Consider the following 10761-nt stretch of genomic DNA (forward strand, 5'->3'; position numbering starts at 1 on the left):
TATATAGGCAAGTGATCTGGACTGCTAATAGAGATTTCAAAGTCCTTTGCATAAAAAGATAATTGAAGCTATAGGAGTAGATGAGATACACCTCTGAAAATGAGCAGAGAAGAGAGCTTAGTGTGAGCCTGAGAACTTCTCTGTTTAATGGTCTCTAGAGAGAGTAGAGGATTCTTCCAAAAAATTAGCTTTTATGACACCACACTCCCTCCTTTTCCTCTTACCTCTCTGGACATCAATTTTTTTTTTCAGTGAAGAAAAAGATTATGTTGCCTACTTAGAGTGAGGGGGCCTCAACAGAGATGTATAGGTTTAAAATAATTACTGAGGAGAGTAGGAAGGAATGTTGATTAAGTGAAAAGACTGAGATATACTGAAGTCTTAAGATTGGAGACCATATGTTTGTTGGGACATAAATCTGAATGGTTTAACATTTTGCTTAGGAATGCTCAGCCTTTTAGGTACCAAGATGGCATTGATCCTGTGTTGGGAGTTTTCTAGGTGAGGGCAATACAGGAAGAGACATATTTGGATTTGAGGGTGCTGGTGGTGAGTAGGTCAGATAGCCAACTACTTGTAGTCTGCTTGGGGGAAGGTGGATGGACTCTGAGGAAATGAAGACCCAGGAGCTGGAGGACTAAATGAATTTGAAGAGCAGGTGTGTTCAAGCGAGCGTCCTGAGAGCACCGGAGGAAAGACAGCTGGGTCAGAGAATGCAGTGTTTGTAGTTAAAATTTTTGGTGTGGAACCATTCTGGGTGATGACAAGTTTCAGGATGTACCCTGGCAGTGTGGGGAAGTCTAAGTGGAGTGAAGGTGAGAATAGTTATTGTGTATTTGAGGTCAAGGAACAGTAGATTGAAGGTATTGGGTGGATTGCTCCCAAAGACACTGAAGTTTTCTGGAATATAATGGCAGAAGTTGAGTTTGAGGGGAGAAGAGAGGAGTGTTATGTCTTAAAGAATGTGACCAGGAGGTCAGTAGATGATAGAAATATAGAAGTGTACAAAGTGGTATTGTCAGATGTCAAAGGTACCAGGATGGAACTGTGGTGGTTCTAAAGTGGCATTAAGGAGTAATAAATTTTCACCCCTCTCCTTAGTTCTATGGTAGGTGAAATATACAGCATAATGTGGGGAGATGCTGTGTTTATTGGTTCTTTCTCTTTTACATAAAGGAAGAAGATTGCAGAGGTTCTAGTGGTTTGAGGAGAGAAGCCAAAGAGAAGAAGTACAGAGCATTAAGGGGTTAAGAACAGGGGAGGTAAACTGACTTTCTTTTGGCATATGAGGATTATAAGAATGGAAGACTTAATTGGAATTAATTGACCACAGACATTCCAAAGGTGGGATTAGTCATAACAAAGATGTCTGAGGGTCTGAGACAGGATCTGGCCCAGTCATGTGTGGGTGAGCTCACTGTGTGGGAACTGGGACCATAAAGGGTCTGAACATGGGCCCTCTCCTCTATGCAGGATGGAGGATCAGACCTCTTTTCCCTGGGGTGGTCTCAAGATGTGTTGAGTGGCCACATGCAGGATAGGTGTCATTTAACATCTGATTTCTAGCCTCACGATAAACCTGGAAGGTGGGCACAGCAATAATGATAATAAAATAATGATAATAAAATATTTGCCTTTCTTCTATCCTTGGAGTTGTGAAGATTCAATGCAATCATTTGTGGGAAAGCACTTTAACAACTGTAATCACTATGTGTATGCTGAGTTTTATTGTTACCCACCCCTTTGATGTATTTCTCTCTGTGCTTTTCCATGTATCTGTGACATATTCCCTAAGACAATAAGGGCTTCCCTCTGACAAAGCCAAGATTCTTTATTTATAGTGTTAGGTTGGCACTGGGCTGTTTCTCTTTAGTGTTTATGTAGTCTGGATGTGGACTGGCATCTTTCCCTGGACTCTGAGTATCTTCCTCTGCAGCTTCTCATGGCTAGAAGTTCTATCTGTGTCCTTCTATTACAAAGCCCAGACTCGTAGGCCACCCACCAAGTTCCTCACTCCAGTCTGAAGGATGCCTCCAGATCCTGGCTCATTTGCAGAACAGAATTGACTGACACACCCTAAGCAGGGATGCCAATCTAGTCTAGTTTTCCAGATACTTCTTGATGATTTGATAGAAAGGCATCCAACGGAAAGGGGTACTAGACTCTGAGAACTACAGCTTTACAATGTCCAAAGTCTTCTAGACTTTCTTGGAGAGAGGCACATATGATCCTAACCAAGAAAAAGGCATTCCTTGATTAATACCCTGACTCCCTTTGAAATTTAACCAAGACTGTACTTGACTTTTTAGACGTCAGATTTTCTTGGAAGCAGAAAGAAGCTCCTGTGATGGAATAGACTTTATTTTTTTGTGTGTCGGGGGGTGTTAATTCCCAAGTAATTTGTTTGCTTCATTCTATCATCACTTTTCTACTGAGTTATTTTTTTCTTTTTCATTACTTGGGATACAGAGACTGCTCTGCAGATGGGCTAATGAGCTGCACCTACCTTAATTGTTCAGCGCAGTATAACACACTTGGTCAACTATTAAGAGGGGCACAAATTACTTTTAGTAAAATGTGAGTCAGTCTTGGGAGAAAAAACTAAGCTATACATTTCCTTTACTCACTTAGTTGACAACACTCCAGAGAACTGACTAGAAGGAGAAGGTATTCTTCTATTCAGTATCTGTTCGTACCCCATCTCTTCATACTGGGCAAAAGGGCCATTTTATAGACTTCATATAGGAACTGCCTTAGGAGCACACTCTGGACACAGAAATCTCTGAACTATCACTGATCTTTTTTAAGGCTTTTTAGGCTTTCCTGGAAGGCTAATTACCCCAGTGCCTTCTTTCTTTGATAGCTCATATTGAATTCTCTCCAGCTTTCTGATTTTATCCATTTGAATCAACCGCAAGTTCTTTTTTTTTTTTTTTTGTGGTACGCGGGACTCTCACTGTTGTGGCCTCTCCCATTGTGGAGCACAGGCTCCGGACACGCAGGCCCAGCGGCCATGGCTCACGGGCCCAGCCACTGCGCAGCATGTGGGATCTTCTCGGACCGGGGCACGAACCCGCGTCACCTGCATCGGCAGGCGGACTCTCAACCACTGCGCCACCAGGGAAGCCCAACCCCACGTTCTTTTACGTCTCTAGAATTTGTACCATCTGGGGGATGAAGGGTTGACATCTACCAAGTAAACATTAATTTGTTTAAATTCTTGTTCAACTTACATTTTCTGCTTTGGTACTTCTACTTTCCTGGCTTCTTGAGAATTTCCAAAAACCTACGCTTATCTTTTGTCATGTCACTTTGAGCTCCATGGGGTGTCCCCATCAAAGCATAGGGAGGAGAGGTTTTTTGTTTGTTTGTTTGTTTTTTTACAGTCCCCCTCTGCAGAGCCAGCTTCTGGAAGAAAAACTCCAATTACTAAGATAAACACATTTTTTGATCTTTCTTTCTTTTTTTTTTTTTTTGGTAGGCCAGTGGAAATTTAATACAGGAGTGTTTTTTTGGTAGAATTGTACAGTCTCTAATACTCAGATGGCGACTAGCATTATTTTTCTTACTGTAAGAAAACAGATCTGTAATGTATCTTCTATTCAGGAGACAGGACTTAATCATTGTCATCTTTGGTACTTAGTGGTGCTGCCAAGGCAATGTGGTCAGAATGAGGATGGAATGTTAAATAAAAGAAACTGGGGAGAACATAAGCTCTGTTGAGTCATGTAAGCAACTATCTCAGCTTCCTCACCTAACACAGCACCAAAATGTGTTACTGCAATTACAGAGTGCTGATTTAAAGGGAAGATGAAAAGGTAAATACACAAACACAAGCAGCTATGCATCTAGGAAGGATGTGAAAAGCTGAGATATGAAGGCAGGATAAAGCATCTCTTTTAAACTCTACAGCCCGCAGCGGTAAGCATGGTGCTGGCCCCATAGCAGGAGTTCCATAATGTTTGTTGATTGACCTATTTTTTGAAAGAATACTATAATGTACAAAGCAAAGAGCCCCCAAATGTCTTTATAAATCTTAAGAAACAGGCCTTTACTTTCCATATTCAGCTACAAAACACAAGTTTGAATTCAGAGTATATTTTGGGTTGCAGGTAAAGAAGGTAAAATGAATCAATGAAATCTGAAAATATTCAAAGGCTGTCTTTTCTCCCCAATTCAGGAATCCGAATTTCCTTTTGTTTCATCAACCTATTGTTTTCTGACTCGAACAAGACAACCATAATTTATTGAGCAGGAACCATGACTTGTTGGACTTTGCAGTCCCCAAGCATATCATAGTCCGGTGCCTGGTACATAAGACGGAATTACTATATATTGAAATGTTAGTTTTGGTTTCACTTTTTCTTCCTTTCCCAGATATTCCCCCTTTTTGCTATTTGTGTAAGAGAACTTTCTCTTAATTCTCCCCAAATTTAATAAGACTACTCCATGCTCCCATTTTCTTGTTCACATCTGTGAACAAGACAGAAAGGATCCTGGCCTTCATGGACTTTACAATCAATCCAGGAAGGCAAACACTGAACAAATAACTATAGGTGTGACAAGTGTTAGGGAAGGCAAAGTTCTAGATGCGAGGAGGTATAATTGAGTCCAGGAGATCGTGGGAGGTATTCCCGGAGAACTGTGAGCTGAAGGAAAACAAGATTTGACTAGGTGAAACGGAGCGATCAGAAAGGCAGTGAGAGAAGTGCGTTCCAGGCAGATGGGACAGTATGCTCCAAACCTGGATTTGAGAGAGAGCATGATTTGTTCAAGGAACCTGAAAGGTGGAGCCTCTAGAGCAGGAGCGTGAGGGTGAACTCTTAAGAGGCCTCTATTGGACTCTTTTCCAGTGGTGTAGTGGGTGGTCTCTAAGTGGATTTGTAATCACAATAATATCAGTATTACAACGCCAAATGAGCTCTTTTGGTAGATGTAGATGATTTTGGAATTTGTTTGTTTGTTTGCTTTCCCAGGTCATGGTCAGTGAGTCAAGCAAATGAAACATCATTGAGCTTAGATAGTATATCCCACTAAATTCCTTGGTTCCTTAAGTTCCAAGGCAGGCAGTAAACTGGTGGTCAATCTATTAATTGAGGTCTAAGAAGTAATAGCCACACCCAAGTCAGTACTGCAACCCAGTAAGCTGAGCTTTTCCTAGGCGACAGTGAATCATGGAAATTGTTCCAGGGACCCATGCTTTGGTCTTGCTTGCTGGTAGCTATAGATGTCATCAGAAGTTAATTTCCACATTCCTATAACCAAGACAAGAGCAATGGCCTGCCTTCCTCTTTGAACATTACCTTTCTTTTCCTTTTGTAAGCTTTAATTCTCCCTGTATAAAAATAATGAGGTAGAATATAGGTGGGGCCCGTAGAGTGATAACCCTACACGCAGCTTCCTGTCCTGCGGTTCCCTAATGCAAGGTTCTGCACCCTAGAGTCCTCTGGCATAATAACCTCTGGCTATGGAAGATGAGGGGGAATATTATTAGTTAACGGATTCCCAAAGCACACAGAATTTTTTTCTCAAATTAACCACCATCGCTGAGGAATATTGATAGGCAACACAAATTGTACATTCAACAAACTCTATTAAAAGTATTCTCCAGTATTCTCATCAAAGAACTCCTAGGAGGGCTTCCCTGGTGGCACAGTGGTTGAGAGTCCGCCTGCCGATGCAGGGGACACGGGTTCGTGCCCCGGTCTTGGAGGATCCCACGTGCCGCGGAGCGGCTGGGCCTGCACGTCCAGAGCCTGTGCTCCGCAACGGGAGAAGCCACAACAGTGAGAGGCCCGCATACCGAAAAAAAAAAAAAAAAAAAAAAGAACTCCTAGGAAAATGAATGCAATACTGAGATATACCTATATAATTGTACGGGTATTGGGGAGAATATTTTCTAATGCCCAGATGCCTCAGATTTAGTGGTGGTGGAATCGTATTCATTTTGTGAAAACCAAATAAACATTTGTCCTAAAAATGGTTAGAAAGCAGGATCAACTCTGCTTTATGAACATACAAGACTGTAAAATGATTTGCTATTGTCAGAGAGTTGGAGTGAGGTGTGGGAGGGAGATGCATTATTTTAAATTGTGTTTTAGGTGACAGAATGGGAGTCCATAATGTTCTAGTTCAGAGGAACTAGATTTTATTGATTCATTGATTGATTCATCAAAATTTATTGAATGATTGCTATCTTTCAGGCACTGTTATTTGGCACTGGGGACATAAAGATGAATAAGGCATGGTTCCTCACCTCCAAATGTTAATACTCCTTGGAGAAGACATGTAAATAAATGAATACTATACAATATGACATATATTCCAGTCCAGGTAGGTAGGAAGGCCTAAGTACAACTGAGTGATCAATTTCACTTGAGTGGAGGGTTGTAATCAGGGAAGATTTCCCAGGGAAAGTGATGTATTGTTCAGTGAGTAAGCTTTTGTCAGACAGACAAGGAAGAATAAGGGCATCCCAGACAGAGGGAAGAGTGTATTCAAAGGCAAAATGACATTTGACAATAGAGTACATGGAGGAAACTACAACTAGGAAGTGTGAAGCACACCATGAAGTGTGTGTTACATCATGGCCATGGCAGTGGAAACGTAACAGATTTCTTCCTTTGGGGGTACAGAGAGCTACTAACATTCCTCCAAACAGTTCCTATATTCTTATAATCTAAGATAGACATTAATAGGATCTCATAGAACCAGAAATCAATGCAAATGTTAGTGATCTTAAAGGCATTTTGTCCAGTGTAGTTGTTGATTTTACCTAACTCAGAGGACTTGTAGAGGAGACAGGCCTAGAGTAGCTGGCAGCCATCTTGTGACACATGGAGCCTAAAAGCACAGCCAATATAAAGGAACATAGCAGGCAGATAGGAGAAGATTAGATCCCGGTGACATGATGCAATCCTTGGTTTAAGACCCATCTGAAACATGTCTACTTCTGGACATAAGTCAGTTTGAATTTTCTGCTTAAGTCAGTTTGATTTTTTTTTTTTTTTTTTGGTCAGTTGTAACCTAACAGTTACATCTGGCATCTTCATTTTACAGTTCAGGACACCAATATCCAGCATGGCAAAGTGACTTGCTATCAAGGGGCTAGTTAAAAATTGAGACTTGGTCTTCCCTGGTGGCACAGTGGTTGAGAGTCCGCCTGCCGATGCAGGTGACGCAGGTTCGTGCCCCGGTCCAGGAAGATCCCACATGCCGCAGAGTGGCTGGGCCCGTGAGCCATGGCCGCTGAGCCTGCGCGTCCGGAGCCTGTGCTCCGCAACGGGAGAGGCCACAACAGTGAGAGGCCCGTGTACCACAAAAAAAAAAAAAAAAAAAAAAAAATTGAGACTTGAACCCAGGTCTCTTGACTCAGGTCAGGCTTAGGAATATCCAGCATTTAAAAATTATCTGCATGTGATAAACATACATGTACTTAGAGATCTGCTTTGCAGTAACCACATATTTGAGAGTACAATTGAGTTTATTTTAAAAATACATTTCTACATGACAATGTTTTTAGAAAGAGCATGTGACCAAGACTTGTTGGTTCATGGCCCACTTTTGCCACTAATTACCTTTGTGACCTTGGGTCTATCTCTTTGGGCCTTAGTTGTTCACGTGATATAACTATCTCTAAATCTTCCATCATTTCTATGGTTCTAAGCATAAGTACACCGAATTTTCAATGATCCATTGTGGATCTTACATATGGCTCTCTTCCCTGGGGTAAGCTTCCTCTTGAACTGTTTTGATATTATTGGGTTCAGCTTCACAGATACTTAACTGAACACCAATTATGGGCTAGGTGTTGCAAAAGAGAATGATTATTTCTAATCAGTATTGCTTACTTACTTTTTTATTCTCAGATGCAATTTGATATTGTTTGCTGCTCCGAAGTATTAAACAATGCTTTCTAATCCAGGGAATGTGTGATTCCAAATAGGAGTGGGATTAGACAGAGGGATGATCTGTCACTGTACATCAGTTGGAGAGGTGATGCCATAGTGTCCAACAGTCAGAGGGAGGAATAGAGCAGAGTCCTGAGAAGTACAGCAGATTGGGAACCACATATGTATACAAAGGCACATTCCTGCCCAAATAGAATTGGATTTGGATCGTTAGTCTTCAGGAGATCTGCACCACAGTGATCACTATGGATAACTTTGGGTCTTTTCAGATTACCTCTGAGGTTAATGACAACTTGCTAATATTTTTCTTTATAAGACATTATGAGACATTAACTAATGCTTGATGTATTCTTTTGGATAATCTTTTTGTAATATAACAATTCATTTGACTCACCGAAGTAATTTTCTAGCTTGTATAAAGACCAGCTTCAGTTAGTTTCTTAGCCTGTCTACATTTGAACAATTCCATTTGCTGTAGAATGACTCTGGAGTTCCATGACCTCACTTGAGGAGTCTTGGAGAGGAACAAAGATGCTCGCTCTGCAGTTTGCTGGAGCCAGATTCCAGCACTGCACTTCTCTAACCATTCTTGCCTCTCTGACCGTGCACACGTGACTTAAGCTCTCTGAGCCGCAGCTTTGTCATCAGTCAAATGGGAATAATGATATCTCCCTCAAAGTACTGCCCAACACGGTGATCATTTACAGCATAGCTTGAATAAATGCTATTAGGTAATATAGTATTAGTGAGGTTTTCTTGGGACTGTGTTCAAGTGATACATAAGGTTCCAAAGAAGAAAAATGGCAGGAGCAGGAGACACTCTAACTTGTAAGGTTGATACACAGTATGAAGATGCACCATAGTTTGATAATTTCATTTGACCATAAGATAAAATGGTAGAATTTGTCCTAGTTAACTACTACCTTGCTTTGTAACTTGGGGAAAAGTATTTAACTTCTCTAGACTTCCACTTATTCATAGTTAAATTCAGGGTAATATTGCTGTCTTATTTCATAGAAACTGAAAGGAGATAATGAATATGAAAGTCTCTGAGGGTAGAAAGCAAGAATGTGAAAGTTCATGTTAATATAGTACAATTAACATTAAAAGTTAATAATAGTATAGATCATTCCTTTTCTGTGCATAGTAAAAATCGTTGTATTTTTGTACTGGCCCTACCGTTAATTAAAATATTATTTTCTCTGCTTATTAATTTCTGGGAGGCTAACTGATATTGCCTTCATACTTTATAAAGGGTCCTAGAAAAGCAATATTTGTCAGATGTTTCAGGCAAAATAGTAAAAAGGGAATAGTTATACATGTTGAAAAGAGCTATTGTCAATATATAGTTTCTTCTACCAAGAAAATAATCCTTTCCCTCTAAAGAGCTATTAATTTTTAGAGCAATATTTCCACTATTCAAAAAGATTATGTAGGTAGTCTTTGTCCGCGCCATGGAACATGGTCCGATCCGGCGTTTAGCCCCGCGCCTGGGCATCGCCGAGCCGGAGGTGCTGAGCTTCCTGCATGAAGTGCCCCTTGGACAGGGCTTATTTAATTAAACTTTCTGGTTTGAACAAGAAGATGTATCAGAGTTGTCTTAAATCTTTTGAGTGTTTACTGGGCCTGAACTCGAATATTGGAATAAGAGACCTAGCTGTACAGTTTAGCTGTGCAAAAGCAGTGAACATGGCTTCAAAGGTACTGCAAAGCTATGAGTCCAGTCTTCCACAAACACAGCACGTGGATCTTGACTTATCCAGGCCGCTTTTCACCACTGCTGCACTACTTTCAGCATGCAAGATTCTAAAGCTAAAGGTGGACAAAAATAAAATGGCAGCCACATCCGGTGTAAAAAAAGCCATGTTTGATCGACTCTGTAAACAGTTAGAGAAGACTGGGCAGCAGATCGACAGAGAGCCTGGAGATTCAGCTACTCCACCATGGAAGAAAAAGAAGACAGTGGTTGAACCTTCAGCAACGGAAACAGAGAATGTAGTAGAGATCCCACATAAACCGCAGAAAGATGAAGATCTGACACAGGATTATGAACAGTGGAAAAGGAAAATTTTGGAAAATGCTGTCAAAGCACAAAAGGCTACAACAGAGTGATTTCAGCTCCCGGACCACCTGTACTGCAAACCAGCGGTGCACCTGCCACCTCAAGGAAGATGTGAGGGCTTTGGAAATTTGTTTGAACTTTTATAACCAGGATCCTATCCTTAATAGCAAAGAAGCCAGCATTGGGGCTGAGCAGGGTGGCTCTCACATGGGCAGCAAATTTGTTAGATTAGCCACAGTGCCTGGTTGGCTCAGCCTTGGCTCCCCACAGGTCTGCTCTCTCCTACAAAATGTCATTGAAGCTATTTTGCTTTCTTGTTTTGTTTTAAGCAAAAGACGGTCTCCTGTCCTATCCAGAATATGAAATTCAAGCTGAATGGAGTCTAAAGATTTTACTTGTTTTTGTGTTAATCTCTTGGTTTGACTAAATATATAGTACAACCTAAGTTAATAAATATTATTTCTATATGCAAAAAAAGATTATGTAGAACATGTGTTAAACCATTATTTATCTCTGCAAAATATTTCTAAGAGCATATGTGCATCTAGGCTAGGAAAGTATGCAAAAATCCCCTAGCATTTTCACATCGAGCCACATGTATTTAACAAACACCACCTCAAAGAGGAACATTACCACCAAAGCACTACACAGTAAGGAGGGAACTGAGAGATTTCTAAGAATATATGGGTGTAATTTTCTGTTAACCGAGAGTGATTGACAATTCGTGGAAATCTGCCTTCAAAATAACCTCTTTGCAGCACTCTTAGTTTTACTTGGTGTGAAGGAAAC

At 40.8% G+C, this 10761-nt stretch overlaps 1 pseudogene; it reads left to right on the plus strand.

Annotated features, from left to right (window-relative positions):
• Positions 1–7709: 7709 nt before the first annotated feature.
• Positions 7710–10430, plus strand: LOC132426684 (origin recognition complex subunit 6 pseudogene; annotated as a pseudogene).
• The last annotated feature ends 331 nt before the right edge of the window (positions 10431–10761 follow it).

This window comes from Delphinus delphis, chromosome 6 (assembly GCF_949987515.2).
Source record: "Delphinus delphis chromosome 6, mDelDel1.2, whole genome shotgun sequence".
NCBI classification, from domain to species: Eukaryota; Metazoa; Chordata; class Mammalia; order Artiodactyla; family Delphinidae; genus Delphinus; species Delphinus delphis.